Source organism: Haliotis asinina, chromosome 2 (assembly GCF_037392515.1).
Source record: "Haliotis asinina isolate JCU_RB_2024 chromosome 2, JCU_Hal_asi_v2, whole genome shotgun sequence".
Taxonomy (NCBI): Eukaryota; Metazoa; Mollusca; class Gastropoda; order Lepetellida; family Haliotidae; genus Haliotis; species Haliotis asinina.
In genome coordinates, this window is record NC_090281.1 from 40132027 (window position 1) to 40153506 (window position 21480).

At 39.5% G+C, this 21480-nt stretch overlaps 1 protein-coding gene across 1 annotated transcript in view; it reads right to left on the reverse strand.

Moving 5' to 3' along the window:
- Positions 1-21480, reverse strand: part of LOC137273703 (general transcription factor 3C polypeptide 5-like) — a 273856-nt gene that overhangs the window by 66168 nt on the left and 186208 nt on the right. The gene's annotated exons all lie outside the window — the stretch shown is intronic.

The following is a 21480-nucleotide window of genomic DNA, read 5'->3' on the forward strand; positions in this document are numbered from 1 at the left end:
GTAAGCATGGGTTGCTGAAGGCCTATTCTACCCCGGGACCTTCACGGGTCTGGCTCACTGGACCAAACTGGAGTTATCATAACAGTTAAACACTTAGTTCAGTCTTCTTTATCACATTAGGCAGCTTAAAGTATAAAAATGTAAGCAAGACTTATGTCCAGTCCATTGACAGAACATGAAACTAGAACTAGAACTAGATACAATACAGGATTTACAGACAATATATTTGTATTCAGCAAAAACAGCAAGATACAAAGCTACACAACAGAGGTTTCATGTACAATACTACTGAGTCAAATCTACAGTTATGGGTAACAATATAATGTCAACTCACCAAAGTCTTTATGCGAGAGTGAGAACCAGTTATGCAGAATGAATTAGTACAAAGTCGTTTTAAAGAAATATAAATTCTGTTTGAGAATGACTATTTCCTTATCGTTGGCCCAAAAAGAAGTCATATTCAATGTTAATAAAGCAATCTCCAATATTAGACCTTAGCACTTAATACAAAGTCGTTGTTACTGTTAAGGAAATGTGTTAAATTTTGCAGTGTTAAGAGAGAGGAGACGTTGTATATTGATGTATGTCAAATTACCAATCATACGATTAGTTACTTCCAAATAGAACAAATGGAACTATCATGTGTTACCATTAAAATACACATGAGTTTAATTGCCCTGCTTGTTTTTCATGAAGAGCCCGAGTCTGCATCTGTATGAAGAACCCCAAAACATCATATTTTTGGTCTATGGCTACTAGATATCAGAAACTGTTCAAGTAGCCAGCAGAAGAAGCCAGCAGACTAGAATGCCTATGGTAGGTGGGTGGACTGATGTCTTAAAATGATCATGCATAATAAAAACCTGGTTAAGTCACAGCGTACATATCATAAAAGATATATGTGATGAAAATAACTTTCGATGTTCTAAAACTTTAAAACACGGAAACAAAATACAGGGAGGTTTCTTGGAGTACTAACATTTGTTAAACAATATTCCAAATAACTGGAGACATCATATGAGAAACAGAACACTTACACTGGTTCAACCAGACATCAAAAAGATCTACTAATATATTTTCTGTAGTGCTAAAGGCTCAAGGAAATTCTGAACTAATTAAGAATGATACTACACCCAAGTCAGTGTAAGATTGACTAGAAAGATATAATTTGCTCTGGTAGGAAATGTACAAATGACTGTAAGCTGATAGACTTTCAATGCAGATTTATAAACAGAATAATCTGTAAGAAAAGATGAAGTTAGTTAATGATGATACAAGTACATTTTATCTAGCCTCATGTAAGAATGTCGAGTTTTGATTGGTCCACGTGATTCTGATAAAATACCATGTACATCCATCACGATCCGCCAGTGGGAGTATAAAAGTCGTATACTCCCGCTGCGAAAGTCATATCAGACCGCTATGCCTCGGTGACAACACGAAGTGAGAAAAGCGTGCATCGACAAGCCTTTAGTAACATGTGGTGCATTGAGGTCAAACGATCAGCTGGTGTCAACATGGCAGCAAGTCAATTCGATGCATGTTGTTTTGTTTTGATTTAGTGAAAACATTCAGCTAGATAAATGCGTTATCACATCGTGTCTTGGGAAATATGAGGTTGTATTCCACTCGAGAATAGAAGAAAGAAGAAACCTTGAAAGAAGGCCCTTTCAGAGACCCAACTATTTAATTAAGTGATTGTGATCCCTGCTTCACGAAAGTTGCAAGGGAGCTGCGGTGGTCATCTAATGTGTTTAACTTTGCTTCAGCTAGAATTCTAATTTCATCATGTTTCAATGCTTTACAATTAAATTCGCAAGATACAAGTCTCCAAGGTGTGTGGAATCATTTCTGTAAGCTGCCAGATAGATGACGTTTACCTGATCGAATCCCGTACCTGCGATGGACGGGTCCTTACCTGAACTACGGTATACCCCCGTACTTCGGTCCTGACGATAGGGGATGTGCGAGAGGTACAATGTCAGTACCCGGGGGCCCTTGGAGCTTTACCGTAGTTCCTCCAGCAACCACAAGACGATGATCTTCGTTCAATAGTTTATTTGGAACAGCGTTGCTGGACAACCCACTCTATGGTCACTCTATAAGACTTCAGCCGCAAAGCTTCCGTCTTAAGCCAAATGCTGGTGCCTTTTAAGATAGGTTTCCGATGATTCCTTGTGACCAAACACCAAGAGTGGGAGCGCACCAGACTCCCGACCCTGGGCTTTGCTACCGCTTAAAGCTGGGTCCCTACGTCACAGCCAACACCCTCTTCTTTTTCGCCCATTGGTCAAAAACCCCTAACCCTGCATACTTTTTCACTCCCCCATCCCCCATCCTTATTTCGTACCCCCAATACCATATTTGTAAAGCTGTGAGGTGGATTCCAAGAAACTCAAAGTATCTACATCCTAACCATATATGTCCCGTGGAATACTACGAACTGCTGTCCCCGGACAAGTTGCTCCATCTTGATAGTACCGTCCCTATCCTTTTACCTAATCTATGAGTCATCTCGCCTTGCCCCCACTAAGTTCTGACGACCTACTTTCATGCTTATTTCCTCCGCAGCCGATTACCTACCTCTCCTACATTGTATATGTTTTCTACCTCACAGACCTTTATCTACTATTTCCCATTCTAAATATACTATAAGTACACCTTGATCACTTATTATTAATAACATCATTCCTAGATCTAGATATTATAACCACAATAATAATTCCTCGCCCATGATTCGCTATCATCATAATAATCATAATTCCATGCCTCTGATACAAGCTTAAACACCAACCGCACTAACCCGGACACCCAAGTTGTTATTTAAATGCCAAGCACTTTAGGTGTGGATACCATGGTGGTCAACAACCCAATACGTACTGCACCTAATGCCGTACTGGTTGCCACCAGGGTGGTGTCAACCCCATCCATGAAGTTTAAAACCGAGTTTATGTGTTTGAAAATTGTGGGTTTTCAGTAACAACATTAAAATGGTGCATGATTGGTTCAACAACCTGATGCAGTCCTGGCAGAATCAACTAAACTTTGCTACGAGGTGCGTGACAACAGGGTGTGGCTTGATGTTGACAGTCACTAGGCATGATGCGCTGAGTAGTCCATGTTCACGTTTCATGTATACTACCAAATCAAATGTATCCTCAAAGGAATCAGTGCCCTACTTCTGCAGGACAAGGCGTGGAATGTGGTCTGTAAGATCGGTGGTCTTATGTACGGGTTAGTAATAAATGAGAAATCGATCTGAAAACGGATTGGCGTTTGTCGGGTCTGAACCACGGGTTAGGCATTGTTCACAATCAGTCTCTTGCAGAAGCCAGCAATAATGTGGTTAAAAAAAGGGGTTACAAGTCATTCATTGGTTTAAGACAAACGAGTGGGATGGCTGTTACTTGGGTTTCGACGACAGCAAGGATTACTGCGTTTGGAGATTCAAACAAGGACCAGGAGACAAATGGAAAATGTTTATGCTGTACATGTCTAGAGGGTTCACTTGTGCAGGTACCATACGCTTGAACGATTCTATTCGAACATACATCTGGGCAATCCTGAGCGCACAGGTGCAGATGTGTTCCCCCATTATTGGTAAAGGGACCGCTTATAAGATTCCTGGAAGCGCTTAACTCATTAAGGCCGAGAGCCGCATATATGCGGCAAATTAATTAGCTTCTCACAGCGAGAGCCGCGTATTGGGGGTAATAAAAAGCACCTCTTATTCAGCGAGAGTCACATATTGGGGGTTATGAAAAGCACCTCTCATTCAGCGAGAGCCGCGTATTGGGGGTTTTACATTTTAAATTCGTACATTACCTATAATTTCAACCAATTTAGCAGTAATGATCAAAGATTAACCTTTCGTACGAGAGAGATTACTTTCTGTGTTAATCAGAAGAACTATTAATGTGTTTTGATAACAATTGCTTGCAATGTCGGGGGCTTATACAGGCAAATGAACACATGTCTGCGAGAAAAGGGATTATGAGATGTTGTTACAGGAGGTACTTGTTTGTTACTCGTCATTGGGAGTGAATACTAAGATACTATGCTTGCACATTGATTGAATTAACGGTGACAAGGTTACGAAACCTTCTTCTAAATTAAATCATTCATTCATTCATTGTAATAGTTCACATAATGAATCATAGACATAAACATCAATATTGTCTTACACTCATGTTTGTGTAGATTTGAAATAAACCAAATTACTAATTTAGACCTAATTCATTTGCGACTATTGATTATTAAAGTTGACAATAATACATAATCGAATATGAAGTGATAACTCTTGCATCTACTCATAATATACATATATAGTACACATAAATCATACAAAGGTAACTGGGGTATTTTGTTCAAGCTGTTTCATGCTTATTTGAAATGTGATTTTTCAATGCAGTTTACATAAGCACTGTGTAAGAAACGTTTGTATTTGATCTCTGTAATTATCTTATCATGTGTAATGATCACGTGTATCAGATCCATCGTCAATAAAAGGAGGAGAATATATCAGTTACGGAATTGATGCGTATAATCATTCAATCAGACAACACTAAATATATGAACACCTCTTTCAACCTCAAAATAACAGCCTCTGGTTGAATGCATGTCCAGGTAAACTTTTGTCCTGTGACAAGTGTAAAACAAACTTATGCGCTGTTACATCATTGGACAAAGCGCTTGTTAGTCCTACGTGTACATTTCAGGCATCTTTACGATTATGTATGTTCACGATACACAAAGTTTTTCATGAGAGCTAGAGTTGATAAAGCCGAAATCTAGCATATCGATTGGTCAATGATCTAACCAATAGTCAATCTGTATCCAAGCTGTCTAGTGACCGAACGTACTCTTCAGAAATTTAGCCCACGCCCCATCACCTGTCATTTCCAATGTGACAGGTATCTCCTGATACGATTGGTCATAGATAACGAATCAGGGACTATATTGAACAGTTAAGATACAAAACGTCCAATTCGGGAACTTTGATGACGCCCATCCCATGACCCTTTGTCTTATGTATGTGCAAGGAATAGCATTATACAATATGTATGCATGTATGTTCGTACATTTTCTGCGTTAAATCTTGATGAACCAAAGCGACAAACTGAATCTGTTACATGTAAGTCACAGACGAGCTTATTAGTACTTTCCTTAAAATATTCAGTATACACTAGCAATGTATCAGCAAAAACGCTTCTTTCATAGATTATTATGCATGTGCGTAAATTCGTCTTTACTGCCATTGACATAGATGTTTTGAACAATGATATGAGAGGGACATCATCTGGTTTAAGTATGTCTTACATACAATGAAACGGACTGGCAAACGTCGAGACATCAAATGCAGATGTTCAAGCTGTGATGTGTTTTTGTGCGTTGACTGTTTTGAGGCCTACCATAAAGACTTGTTCCAAGGACGATAACGCTTTATGCACTAGTTGTGTTGTACAAATGGTACGGTATACCATTCTTGTCAGTTGTTGGGCACAATGTGTGAAGCCCGCGTGATACTGCTGGAATATAGCTAAAATCACTGTAAAACTAAATTCACTCATTCTCTTCAATTGTTGCATTTCAGTCGTTATTCTTTTACATGTCCAAAATACTAAGACAAGTGTGTTCACCATCTGAGAATGAATACACTCATCATAGTGTCAGTCTACTCCCATATGTCTTATGTGTTTCTTTCATACATCATTACAGTAACTGATGTTATGTTTACAATACACAAATTGTTGCATGATAGTTGATACAGCCGAAACACAACATAGCCATTGGTCAACGATAAAGCCAATAATCAATCTCTACCCTATCACTTTGAGTGTCCAAACGTGCTCTTCAGAAATTAAGGCCACGCCCCAGCACCTTGCCCTTCCTATGTGACAGGTTCTCACGATACGATTGGTCAAAGTATCAGCCAATATAATGAGTAACTGAGATATAATGCGTTACATTCTGGATATTTTATCCCTTCACATGACGGGAAGCTTTGTTTAGCATCGAGTAATGATAAATGTATCATGCAGTATGTATGTGTATGAATGGTGATGTATGTTTGCAGCGTTAAGTTAAGATGAACAAAGTGACAAACTATAAATCTCTATATGTTCCATGTTACTTATACACCTATTGATACTTTCCTTGAAATAGTCAGTAAGCACGAGCAATGTATTGGCAAAAAATCTAGACGATTATAATGCAAGCCCCCCTCTTTTTAAACTCTATTATAAATAATATATTATAATTCAGTCCATACGATGAGAGAGACAGGAGGAATTTGTATATATGTTCATCTCGTACGTACAAAGACCGCATAGGTGTTGATAAAAATACAGCACACACTGGCAAAGGGGTATGAGAGACACAGGTAATAAATTACATGAAATGCTGTATTATATGTATTCACATCGGATTCTTTCCCATTTACATCTTTACGACACAATTAAATAATCAGTACTTGTTTGTGAGACTAGACAGTTTTCTGTCATATCCGAGACCTGCCAGGGAAATCAGGCATGATTAGCACTAATTAGCCTCGTCGCAGCAATCAGGTAGTCAGCGAGGGGTGCCAGGTGTTGGGCAGTGGAGCGGCTCCAGGGCTTAATGAGTTAAAATGGCTTTACCCGCAAGCTTCGCCAGGGCTTCCCCGAGTAATTTGAGATGTTTTTTTATCCAGTCTCTGACGTCACCACTTGGTGTTCAAGATTCCTGGAAGCGCTTAAAATGGCTTTACCCGCAAGCTTCGCCAGGGCTTCCCCGAGTAATTTGATATATTTTTTTATCCAGTCTCTGACGTTGCCACTTGGTGTTCTTGTTGGTAATATGATGTCATAAAGCCCAATTCTGTAAGAACGCTGGTGATGGTAATGCCTTGCTCTAAGAACAAAACTTGGATGCTGTTGCCCAGCGTGGTGTCTTCGTTCAGGACTTGATCAGTGGTTCCCTGCATGGAAATGGTCTGGATAACAAACATGGAATAGTCTCGGCACGACTGCTTGATGTAATTTTTAAACTGTTATAATAATCACTGACAGTTTGTTTATTGCTGGCATTTACCATTGCTTTGACTTCAAACAATGACAAATGCCAGCAGATGCAGAACATTGGTCATGCTATCATCAAAAACCACCATCAAAATCAGTGGTAATGAGGTGTTGAGCATCAACGACAGCAACGTGTTTCCCTGTTACATAGATCTCTGGAGAAGTGTGAGAGAATGTGAGAATTCTTTTATACAAGATCAGCTGAACAAGGATACCTCTTCAAGCAAGATCAGCTGAACAAGATCTCGGAGTCTGAAAAGGCCATTGCCGAAGTGTACGGGAACCGGTTTTGCATACCTCTCAACTTCGAGTTCTTCACGTTGAAATGCACCATTTTATGTATGTATGCCGAACGGTGATGAGGCCAGTTACACCATTGACAACATCTCACTTGAGTTCGACATGGTCACATGTATGGAGATGGCCCAGCAGATTCACAACCAGTATTCCTGAAAGATGTCCAGCCTGTATGTGTAAATTCAGCTATATATGTACTCACTCACATGACACATCCTCTCTGGGCCACTGCCTGTAGTCAACCGCTTGTCCCCTTCAATAAGTCTAGTCCACTCTGTGCAGTCAAAGCCAATCAGTATCCAAGCCCAGCTATTGTGTTTGTATTACAGACCAGGTGCTACCATGTGAGCTGCACTCTAATAGCCTTAGCATCAAATTTAACTTGTATCCCTCATTTCTTTCCTTTAGTCATTTTTTTTTAAAATCCAAAACTGAAATGATCAAGTTCCACTTTATCTACATCGATGTTGATGTTTTTATATCCAAGTTCAGGAACATGAAGGTAAGAGTCCCATATAAGTACAATTATTCTCTTTTTGTCATTGTAACACAACACACTTCGTCAATCCAGGCTACTTTTCTTTAAGGAGAAAGGACAGGTTAAACTGGTGACGGTTCTGGCTCTGGCTCTGGCTCTGACCCTCAGTCACACTCGGGACCTGTTCTGCTGAGTGCTGCTGGGGAGGTTGTAGGATGTGCCTCGGTTGTCTCCCCTGCCGCCTCTCTTTCTGCTCAGAAAAACCTTCATTTTTATGGGCAGAAGTTTGTTTAAGCCCACTGACCCACTTCATGACCCTATCATCATGTTTACTGTCAGGCACCGGAGTGAGAGGTCTTGCCCACATCCTTGTTGCCCACACCTGCTTGGCGACACTTGGCCCATAGTCCCAGGCTGAAGTATCTGGTCGTGATCCTTCACCTACTGTTCAAGGCTTTGTAACTGTCACAGTGTCCCACAATTTAGTACATGAACTGAGCTGTACAGAGCTGTGTTACATTTCCCCCATCTACTAAGAAATATCCGGAGATTTCTCCAGGACCGAGCCAATTTCAGAGCCAATCAGCAGAACCAAGCCTACTACAGTATGCTCATATTCACATTATAAGTACAATTATCAATACAATTATCAATACTATCATAGATGTACAATTCACATCTATTATCCATACAAGTGCTGACCAATTTATCAGTATAACATATATACATAACTGACAATGTCCTTATACCCCTTTAAACGAGTTATGGTCGTACACTTTCACAAAATTATTAGCAATTCCAATCACCATTATAGTCTATGTATGTACTGACTGTATATATTTACATATTTGGAGAATTCTGTTCTTCCAACACTAATTGAAAGTGTCCTTGGACTTCTGTGCATTTACTTCACCTCTAAATGCATCCATCTGTCCCATTAAGCTTTGCACTAGACTGAGAAGATCACATCACACACTTTCCTCATGAATCCAAAGCCAGATAGAGGCAACGTACTGCATGGTTCACAGTCTCCACGTCTTCTTCTTTAAATCCTTCCAGTGTGATTCTAATAAATTGGCTCTAGAGAAACATGCAGACAGAAAAAAAGTGTTTTTTTCTCTTTGTGTTTTGACTGATAATAAGACAGTCTGCTGAAGGGTTTTGTACACAGGAAAGTGGTACATGTCATGTTTCTGGATCGTGAATTCATTGATATTCTTGCAGCACTCAAACACCTGGCTGATCCTGTGCATGATGGTTTTGTTGTCTTCCTGCCCAAAGACATTGATGGCTATGCCATCTTTCTGTTTTCCGATTTTGGTGATCTGTGATATGGGGTAGGTTCATCTATACCAACCCAGTTGAGTCCGTTGTCTTTGGGATACCTACAAGGTAAGTTCAAATTAACGTTGACTGGAAACAATGCAGATGAGATTGCTAACCTCAAACAATTATTACCTCTGTTATTGATGTTATCCATGGCTTGTTTTTTCTTGTAATAGTGGGGTAAGTCAAGGTATGACCAACCTTTTGAACGGTATGTAGTTAGCTATGTCTAGATAAAGCGTGTGAGAGATTTTATATAATGATTTCGTTAGTTTTATGTAGTACATAATGAGATGCGACTCAGAATACAGGTATTTCCGCACTGTGTTAAAACAAAGTGTTTATAAGCTTTTCTACTTTGTCATAATTAACCACAAGTTGTGGGTTGATTGAGGATACAAAATGCTCGACACATCCATTCACCAACGATATTTCCACCTTGGCTTCGCATTTAAAGCTTTCCATACGGTACATGTCCTGTTGAATTTTGACAACGATCAGAGATTGGACGTCGTGGATAATTATTGTTTACCTACATCCAACTGCCAGATTTGAAGAGAACCAGCTTTATCCATTTGAAATGCAACCAGTTCAAACTCTCAAACACTAGTAATCGTTATACCAAAGCTAATCTCTAATTAGATCACTACAAATAAAAGGGAGGTGACTCCGTCAGGCTTATCTACTGAGCAAAAAAAAATGAAGCGCAAATTAATCTTTTTAAAATCTTTATTCTGAGGTGGTGTTTAAGTTCATTCAAATTATCTTTTTTCTTCTCATAAATAAGTTGGTTTTGAACCACATTCGCCCCATGGACCTTTCACTTTCACTCCAATACCACATACAGAGCACTTGTAGTTCTCGAAACCCTTTCTGTGTATACAGCAATTCCCCTCAGTCCTGCATTTCTTACAACAAATCTCAATTTAATCTAATTGCTTGATGTTCAATACGGTGGTGGCTACACCAAAGACAACAAAGATCATAATTTCTCCATGTCCATATCATGCCGTTTTCGTTCTGCTTCTATCACATGCCGTTTTTGTTCTGCTTCTATCTCAGCTGCGTGCGACTCTTGTATTTTCAAGAACGGGTAATTGCTCCCAGAAAATGCCAGGGTGTTGACTAAAGCCCCACTGACCATCATAGCTATCGTAGCCATCCTATACTACCGACAGAAAATAAGGGAACCAAGAAATTGAATGTAGATGACTTTGACTGTGACAGCGTCCGTTATCGTGGCGTATCTCCCAAACGCAGCATCCAATGACAATGGAATTTTGCATAATGCATGCCCAGCACGTGCTACACGTGCATACAGAAGTTAACTCCTGTAAATGTACTGGAGAAGTCGCAATCACTAATGCAATAGAGTTTGACACTTACTGACAGAAATGCCTTCGAGGCAGTATCTCGGTGAAGCAACAAAATGGAGAATTGTGGGGATGATAGAGGGGGGGACATCATTATGTGAAGTTGCCCGGCAGATGGGTAAATCACTGTAATTTCACGCCTGTGGGATAAGTACCGTCAAACGGGTGGGGTTGCAACGAGACCTGGGCGTGGTAGACCAAAATCAACGACACCACGACAGGATCGTCTCATTACGTTAATTGCTCTACGCGATAGGTTTAAATCGGCCCCTGCCATCAATAGAGAATTCTGCACACTCACTGGAAGACGCATTTCAACCTCAACCGTTAAAAACCGACTCTATCAAGCTCGTGTGAAAACAAGACGACCTTTTAAGGGTGTCACCCTTTCAGCTCACCATAAGCGCCAAAGATTGGCATGGGCTAGGCAGCATCAGGGACGGGCACCATGTTCTCTGATGAGTCAAGGTTTTGCCTACGATTCACAGATGGCAGAAAACGTTGTTGGCATCGGAGCTGGGAGCGATATGCCAGAGCAGCAATTCTTGACCATGATCGATATGGAGGTATAGTGTCATGGTGTGGGGTGAGATTACACATGACAGACGATCAGATTTGGTCATCATTAACGGAGCCATGACTGGTCAGCGATACGTTGACCAAATATTGCATCCTGTTGTGGCTCCATTGGCTAGAGTTATCAGCCGAAATTTTGTATTCCAAGATGATAATGCCAGACCACATCGGGCCCGAATTGTCTTCGCTTATCTCCGACAAGAAGGTATCCAGACATTGGACTGGCCCTCTAAGTCCCCAGACCTGTCCCCAAATGAACATCTCTGGGACGTTCTTGGTCGAAGGCTGTACGCCAGGGACCCAGGATCTGCCAACCTGGCCCAGCTTGGTGCAGCTCTCCAAGAGGAATGGCGGGCAATACCATCCGGAAATTGATTAACAGCATGTCATCAAGGTGCCATGAATGTGTTGCCCAACATGGTGGACACACCAGATATTGAACTTGACGCCTAAAATTGATTTAGTGGATATTTAAAGCAGTTTCAAATTCGCTATTATTTCATTAGTTCCCTTATTTCTTGTCGGCAGTATATATATATTTACAGTGGAAGCTGTCTAATTCGGACTCAACTGGGACCGGCTTTTGTGTCCGAATTATGAGGTGTCCGAATTGGACTAACTCCCTGACTTAAGAGAGTTAACGCATGCAGGTTACTTTTACCATGGTGTAACATGTTTTCGTGTTAATAGCGCAAAAGATGATCATGGACATTATTGCATATCAGTAGATTATCAAAACTGTAATACCGTCAATAAATATCACCTCATCTTTTGTAAATAATTTATTGTTAGAATGCTCTGTCATCCAGTGGTTGTCCGTAAGCATGAGCGCTAGAAGTGACGTACCATGTTTTCGTGTTACCCGCTATTTCGCGGGGTAACACCCTTGTACAGAAGCACATGGGATTCAATCTTCTCCACAGAAATCAACAAATACAACATATCATTGGTTCAGGCATTTTGTCACTGATGAGAAATTACTGGAGTATCGTCTTTTTATAACAAAATTGCATACCATCAAAATGACACTGAGTGAGTCCAGAGATGCCAACCCTATTTTGATCCCATGTTTAATGATGTTGATGAAAAAGTGTAATTTGGGGGGTTGGAAGTGTAATGTTAAAACAGTTAAGTGAGCTCACCTATATTTTTATTACTGTAGAGAAACATATGTTGCCTTCTTTGTTTTCTGCAAAAGATTCTTATCTGGGATTTGTTCATAGCATTTCAACTGTTCAGCTCCCATGGATGATTTCAAAATCATCATGGAAGAAAGTGCTTCTACAGATAGATTTGGCCTAAAGTTAGTCTTGTTTTTCCTTATTTGAGAGAAAATTCTCTCAGTATCAGCATTGCTGTGTGGTATTACACATTATCCAGCATCACTTGTGGCAACAATTTGTACTTCATCTGTCCTTCTGGGGTTTTAAGTCATGATACTAGGATCTCCTCATTCAAACTGTCTACTTGATAACTGAGAAATTCTGATTCCAAACTGTCACTGACATAACCAGATTCAGCCTGCAAGGATTTGGTCAGAACTGGTGATGAATCTAGTGATGAAATACTCCAAAGACAGAAACTCTGTAGTAGTTCTCAATGCAATGTCCAAAACTTCAGCATGTTGAAGAAGGTCCTTCTCCAATGGAAACAATTTCAGCATGTAGTTACATGAATTCACAAAAAACAGTCTGACTTCTCTGTAGAAATCTTCTACTGTCTCAGATTTTATTCCTGCTTCAGTCTGGTCTATGATGGAAGTCCTGGCTGCAGCTCCAATAACTATCTCCTCTTTATTTCTCTGGTTTCTTCTATTCTCAATGTCAATACTAAAAATGTCCTTAGCTTCTGCCACAGCTTCTGCAGTTAAGAATCTCACATAGAGATCTGTTAACACTCCTTGTAGAATCCTTCTCATTTTATGGATTTGTGGAGACTCCATTTGTAAAGCCAGATTGGCTTTGTTGAAAATGGGCAAAATGTTTATCAGAAAGATCATGTACAGTTTGGTTTTGGGGTCCTGAAAACCTGCCTGTATTCTTGTAATCCTTGCCTAACTACCTTGACCTTCCTCCCGAGTCTCACTTCTACTTTGTTTCTTCTTCACAACTTTTGATCTTGCAGCCTGTCCAGAGGAAGAACTTTCACTTTTCTCCTTTTGCTTCAAATTCTTTTGTGATCCTGATTGGTATTTAGTTGTTTCCTTTGCCGTTTCAGCATGATCATTTTTCTTTGAGTGTTGCTGCTTTATTTCTTCCTTTGTTGAATGGTTATGATTCTTAGTTTACTTACTTTCACTGTCTTTTAGTTTACTCTGTTTTGATTTTGGTACTGGTTGTGACATGAAATATTCTTTCAGAGGTTCCCACAGTTCTACAAGTCTCTTGACACAATCTTCCAGTGACAGCCATCTAGTTGACACATGCTTTATCACTCTTTTAACTTTCGTTCCATATTTCTGTTGCAGTTCTTGCACTTCATGTTTTCTTTTAGAGCTTTTGTCAAGATAAAAATAACAATCTATCAAAAACTCTTCAATGTTTCAAGTCAAAGCTTTGGATCCCTTTTGTGCAGCTTGGTGGATTAAATGACAAGGACAGCCTTGTATGTGAACATTTGGATTTTTGTCTAAAACAAACTTTGACACACCTTTGGGGACTCCCATCATGACTGAGGCATTATCTGATCCAAATGAAACACAATTTTCCCAAGGAATGTTTCTCTGACTCAATTCAGTGTCCATAATTCTGAAAATGTTTTCACCAATCGATTTCCCATTGCTGTCAGGCATTGACAACAAGACAGTCACAACTCTGCCAAGTTTACTGTCAAAATATCTTACAACAATTGGGTACAACTGACTACTAGTCCCATCATTGCTGCCATCGGTACAAACTGAAAATGGACCCACTTTCATATGTTCTGACAATGTCTGTGTTTTATCTTCTGCTAAAGTATTCATAACTGCAGTAGTTTTACTTCTTCCACATGCGTATTCCTTTGCTATTCGCGAATCTGGAAACATGCTCTCGAATAATTTTGTTGCATGGTCAGACGCTGCAATAGGAAGATTGTGTTCAACCAAAAACTGCGTAAAGAGCACTTCAGCATTTGTAAAGGAATTAACTTCTGTCTCTTGCTTAAAGAAAGTTGACAAACTTTTATTACTTTGATAGACTGTAGCATAATCGGTATGTCTTTTCGTTTCAATATGTCTTTTGCAGTCGTAATGGCCTCCATGAGAGATTGAAAAGTCAACTTTACACAATGTACAGAAAAAAATGTGTTTCACCTAATCGTGACGGTTTCAGGTATGGCCATTCCTTACTATACTCCTGTCTGAACTTTTGAACTAATTTCTTTTGCTTTGTTGAAGATTCATCGCCTTCCATGTCGAAACTCTTTCGTTTTGACATCGTGATCGCGGAATCACGAAGCGGAAGTACTGAGTAGCCTGGTTCCCTGGGTCTGATGCGCCTGCGCTAACGCTCCGACACTGACCCAGGCAACCACTGCCACATGGCGGCGTTCACTGCAGGGAGACGCGCCATACATTTACTATAGAAAAATCCGAGGACGGGTGGCTAGAAGTTTTTCATAGTATTTTCATCGATACTATGACAAAGCGTATGTCACCAGAACAACGGCCATCTGTACTTTCAGCGTTGGAAAACATTATTTAAGCAGTTTCGAGACATGAAAATCGTCGTTACATAGGCCATATGTAAACAATGACACACCTCCTACATTCATCACCGACATGTGCTTTGATATTTCGTGTCAGCTCGCTATTACCATGAAATCGTACAAATAAAACATAGATCTGAACGACCACACTGATTCAAAATAGTTAGCATCTTCATTTTAGCACGTTTGATGACGAAAATATCGCCCATTACCCATTACATCCCGTGTCATCCATCGCGTCAGGGTAGGTTTAGCGGATATATTTTTTGACGGCCTTGTGAAATTACAATGTAAAGCGCTTAGACTGATATGAATGAGGTTAATGACAGCTAGGGTTTGGTATTCTGATATTTAGCCTCTACAAAAGAAAATGAAACAGTTAACGTATACGCCAGTATCATTCAGAAATGTTTATGATTATAATAAACATAGTGAATCAAATTATCAATCTACAAAAATACACACACATATACAGCTCAAAAAATGAATTTAGTACTTTATATTCCTAAACTGAATAAACAAAAATAATGGTACCATTAGTATGTTAATACATTGGCATACATATAAGGGAAGAACTTATAAGATAGATAAACATTCCAATGTTACTGAACTGTTGAATTAAGGGCGATTTTTTCCTATGAAACCTGTCATGAGAACTGTATTTTTTGTGGCTTGAAGCCAGTATCAGTGTACTTTGATTATTTTGAGCATGATAACCCTGGTGTTATCTGGAGTACATCTGATACAAATCATCTGACATGAGCAATTATTCAGATAGATATCATTTAATAAATAAAATAAAAAAGTTAAAGCCTGCTCTGGACTTTTTGCTTTACTTTATTATACTTTACATCACTGCATGCATACATAAATTAACTCACATCAGTGATTTTGCTTTTGAATTTTGAGTAATTTGCTCAGTACTTGTTAACAAGTTCATTATTGTGATTATATTTTTTTTACATCTTAATTTTATGGTGTGTATCTACAAATTATATCTTGATGTAGATACTGGGTAGTATGTTAAAACCTAAACTTATTTGTACTAAAGCACTAACTACTCTTGGTGCACACACTAAAAAGGATGTTATGGCATTGTACACATGTCAAAAGAAAGTTGAAAATAAAATAACCTCAAGATTAATATGATATTTGATGCTATGATTGTTCCTATGGTGTGTAAGTGTGCAGAAGTATAGGAGACCTCATGCCGTAAAATTATTGAAGATGTACAGCAACAATGTGTGAAAGGTTTCTCAAAACTGCAAACAATGCTATTGTTTGAGGAGAATGTGGCAGAACCCCTCTTCAAGATAAAAAGCTTGTGCACACCACAAGGGCTATAAGGTATTGGTGCAGACTACTGTAACTGGATGAACCCAAACTGTCTCGCCAGGATGGGCTGCTCATTAAAATATTCTGTTTAGATTTGAATTTGAACATATGTGATTAGCACAAGGTGTGAAGATAATTATTCACTTTTCGAAACAAAGATCATTTCAAAACCTACAACAATAATGATGTAGTTCTATCGATAGTTTGTCTGATTCCTTCTATTAACAGCATTTTAAATCACTATTAAATGTAGAAAAGAATCTTACATTGCCTATCCCTATACACTTTAGACCACCCACGGTTCTTTTCAGGTGTAGCAGGTTTAAACTTCCAGATGATTTTGGAAGATACACAAATGTCCCAAACACTGAATGACTGTAAATTTTGTATATTTTTGTATATTAAGGGGAAGATATTTTGTTGAATATGCATGTATTGCTTGTATGTGACCACTACTCAACAATAAGAATTTTGTATGTATCTTAAACAATTATATGTACAGTCCTGCATTATAACATTTTTAGAGCTGAGTGCAGCCTTAAACAACAAACCAACCAACATCTTTTATCTGAAAACTTTGACAGACAGACCTCTGATGCTGTATATAACTCACGTCTATATTTATGTTAAAAAGCCAAGGGAATTGTAATAGATTGCTTCACGGAGATGCTTGTGTCATGCAATCCAGCACTGTCTGTATTAAACTGTTTATTGTGATTTTAATAACAAGAGGTAACAAAATTGAATGTATCCCTCTCCCCACCCCTCTCTAACCCCAGATACAGCTACAGTGTTTTTATGTAATAGGAAATGGACACATTATGAAATATCAATGACTGTTTTTTTACTTAACATGTCTTCAACAAACATGAGCCCCATCTTGGAGTGTTGTGTATCGGTGTCTTTTAGACAAGCACACTTTCCTTTTATGAATGGGCATGCCATACCATGAGTACTCTTAAACTTTTGAAGATCAATGCAACTATGATGTGGCCCAGTATTATATTGAAATCATATATACCAAATGAATACCAATAATATACCAAATGAATACAAATAATAAATGCAAAAACATTGTTGAGTGAATCATTTATGTGTTCAAAAGTGTTAGATCTAATTATTATTACTTATAATAATGTAACGTACAAACCATTTTCTAGTTACAATGACTTGGCTTTCAGTTTGTTTCTAACACTCATAACAGGAGAAAATAGGACCAAATCAAAGAATTACACGTCATCAAATTCCCCCAAAATGAAGATGCTAACTATTTCCAATGAGTGTGGTCGTTCAGATCTATGTTTTATGTGTACGATTTCGTGGTAATAGTGAGCTGACATGAAATATCAAAGCACATGTCGGTGATGAAAGTAGGAGGTGTGTCATTGTTTACATATAGTCTATGTAACGACGATTTTCGTGTCTCAAAACTGCTTAAATAACGTTTTCCAACACTGAAAGTACAGATGGCCGTTGTTCTGGTGACGTACACTTTGCCATAGTATCGATGAAAATGCTATGAAAAGCTTCTAGCCACCCATCCTCGGATTTTTCTATAGTAAATGTATGGCGCGTCTCCCTGCAGTGAACGCCGCCATGTGGCATTGGTTGCCTGGGTCAGTGTCGGAGCGTTAGCGCAGGCGCATCAGACCCAGGGAACCAGGCTGAAGTACTGAGATGCAGCGAACACGTGCACACAGCTCCTTACTTTGATATGAAACATCACATGACTTTTACTATCTAACATAATGTAGGAATCGTCTGGAATGGCATGCGATGCTGAGATTGCTTAAGCATTACGGTGATTCGGCAGTTTGTTCCCTACAAGTGGTGTGTTAGCAACCTGTCGCCTCTGTTATTTTGCGCATAACAGACTATCAGTGATTTTTGGGTTAAAAATCGTAATTTTTTGAATGTGAAGCGTAATAGCGTAAAATGGGCATGAAAATCATAATTATTACGCCAAAAGCGTAATGGTTGGCATCTCTGTGAGTCGTGTCAGCTTGCTGAACTTTTTTGTTAATTCCTTTTGTTAATTGGTTATCATCACACCTGATAATCCATTTGAAGTCGGTAATCGGCTAACTACAAATCACTTCCGCCTCAGGCAGTCCCGCTAGTCCAAGTTAATTAGCGATGTTTTCATAGTAAATTACCTTGAAGGGCAGAGATTTCAGTCCGAAATCCGAGTTACATGAAGTCCGAATTAGTTAGCCTATATGTAATGATAACTTAGGTAACTTCTGCTGGGGCCAACAATTTGGTCACATATATACAGAAAAGCAAGTTACTTAGGGTCCGAGTAAGACAGCTTCCATCGTACATTATTTTAAAATATTTTCAAGTATGATCCCTTGTTTTCCTCCTTGGTGGCCATCGCCATATACAAATTCATGATGAGTATGCCCATGTCCTGCATGTCAAAATTGAGTTTGATCGTTGGATGTTTGAGTATCAGTTCTGTTAAACAGGCATAACCTACAGCTAATCAGGATACCATGGTCGTGTGATATGCATCGTTAACGAATGTTTTTCCTTCAGACATTATGTATAAAATACAATATATATTTTTCTATAACATAATCAGTGGACTGACCACTACACTAATTGTGGTTGTGGTTTTGGGGTTGTTGTGGGTGATTATTGTGGTTTATTATATAATGCGAACAATACCACAACAGCATCATATGTTCCATACAGTGACCCACATATATTATTACTGTGGTGCTTGGCTATACCACCTTTTCTACCGATGGAAACTTTTAAGGATTCTTTTACTTGGTAACTTGTTTCAGTGTTTCAACCTCCTGCTGTGGGCAGTATCCATCTTGTATACTATTATTAATATCTTTTTCTTTTTAAAATTGGCAATGCTTCGTTGTGATAAACACTGCCGTTACTGGGGCTAAAAGCATTCTGTATTTGTGCAATGTACAGCTGACAGAACTCGAAGCTTGTTCGATAAATGGATCCTTCTCAAGGTATTCCCACAGGTAAAGTCGACGTTCTGGTGGAATAGGAGGGAATGGTGGAATAGAAAGGAAGTATGATGTTATGCCGGTGTAGATCTGTGTCATAGTTGACCCTATAGTCTTTGTCATCTCAGTCATTGATCTCATCAGCGGGTGTTTTCTAAATTTTATGTGGAGTGATACTGTCATCAAGGTATCAAGTCTATGCCGCTTATCATCGTTTTTATCATCTGCCACCATTTTTTCAAGCCGTTCATTGCACTGCATTGTATAATATAACAAACAATTATTTTTTCTAATAAAACAATATCTAACACACCTGAACATAGCGAAATGAAAGTTAAATTAAAGACGATGAGAATTCAAAAATCGACATTTAATATGAAGCTATAAACTGACAATAAATTGTTTCGCTGAGATCAACACAATCGAGTGAACATTTAGAATGATGCAATCTCAAAACTTCAGGATAGACCCAAGTACATTGCTATCGGTACTCAGTAGCGCAATCGTTTATTGTGTACAGTTACGCAGCTGTACATTGTGAGTTCGTATTTACCGTGATCCCTTGCAAATTTTGTAAAGCAAGGGATCATGCATTCTCTTCCCACAAAGGTTACTCCTGTCATATATATCTTCTTAAGTAACCTCTGTTCTAATACCGCCATATTTCCCATTTCCCGGTCATCGAGAAACTCCCTTGCGGCAAAAAATCGCAACCGGAATTATCTCCCTTTGTTACTATCCAATCAGAACACGCAATAAAAAGACTTGGCTCCAATATGGCGACCCCCATGGAGTTGGTTCATCAATGTGAGAAGGAAAGATTTGGAAATTTTAACTATGAATTGTATATTTATATACTTATCCTATCTCACGATTTACACTTCTCTCTCTTGCTTCGACGCTGAGTGGAACAAATTAGAACTTTCCTGTAGGCCTCTCTTGTCCATGTGCCCGTGTTCTCCAGGCTGCTCTCCTTATAGGACGCGTCCCTTAGCCCATGCAGAGCATGCAGCATGCTTCCCTATCTACCCACATGACTACCTCAGAGAGATCATTCTTTCTTGGAGCCCACGTCTAAATCTGTGTAGTGGGGAGGCTGGGTTGGCATACATCGCGTGAGATAGGATAAGTATATAAATATACAATTTATAGTTAAAATTTCCAAATTTTTAAACTTATCCTATCTCACGATTTGCACTTATCCCACGGTTGGACGGCGGGTAGCAGATTACCCTATGTCTCAAAGCACTGACAGTGGTGGGTTCTCCTGAATCCCTTGGCTTACTATACGCCATCGCTCCCAAGGAGTGGGTACTCCTGAGCAATGTGGTGTTCGGCTGCAACCCTCGCATATGCAAGGAGATGCAACTAGGCGAGTCATCTCACTTCGTTTCGATTTATCAGAGTACCCCCGTAATGAAAGTCTTATAACTAGTAATCGGGCCCGTACCTGCTTCAAGACAGCCCCTCCAACCCCATCACAAAGAGGGGAAAAGGAAACTGAATCGGAAAGCTCACAAGTTTAACGTTCAGTACCAAAACAACACCACATGGCTTCCACTACTGACCACAGTAAGACCACAAAGGTGTGCTAAGGAACTCAGGAGCTATGAACGTAGCCTTGGATGTAGATGACAGCGGGATGAATAGCCTCTTACGAAGACGACAGCGATCTTGGGAGGCAGCTAGGAAGATCCGTAGAGCTCTGACAGGGTAGAGAGATGAATTTTCCACATCATCAGGCCCAAGAATCGTTGACAAAGGAGGGATAGTAAAACGTCTATCTCGTTGTCCTGGTAACTGTTTTTTTGCGACAAAGTCCCAACGCAATCCCAGAAATACTCTGCCATGCCGTTTTCGTTCAAATTGCACACGATTCACATCAAGTGCATGCAACTCTGAAATACGAGCCGCAGTAGCCAATGCTACTAAAAAGAAAGTTTTGAACGTTATCTGTACTCCTTATCATGTAGTGGCTCATAGTCAGTGGACGCTAAATGATGGAGGACAACTGACAAATCCCATGCAGGAGGTCTGAACTTCCTGGACTGGTCAGCAAGCCTGAACGATCGAAGCAGAGACTGGAACTTGGGAGTAGTAGACACCCTTGTTCCAGTAGTTGTTGCAAGAACCGAATTAATGGCAGCCAAATAGGTTGACAATGTAGTACCTTTAAGCTTCCTCGTAGTTCGTAAATGCTGTAGAAATTGTGCAAGGACTTGAGGTGATGCAGTGGTGGGAGAAATAATTCCCCTAATACCACAATAATGTTCAAATTTCTTCCATTTATTGTCATACAATGATCGAGTAAAAAGTCCTGTGTGCAGAAGTTATAGCTGCAGCTACTCTGTGAGAGTAACCCTTGGCTCTCA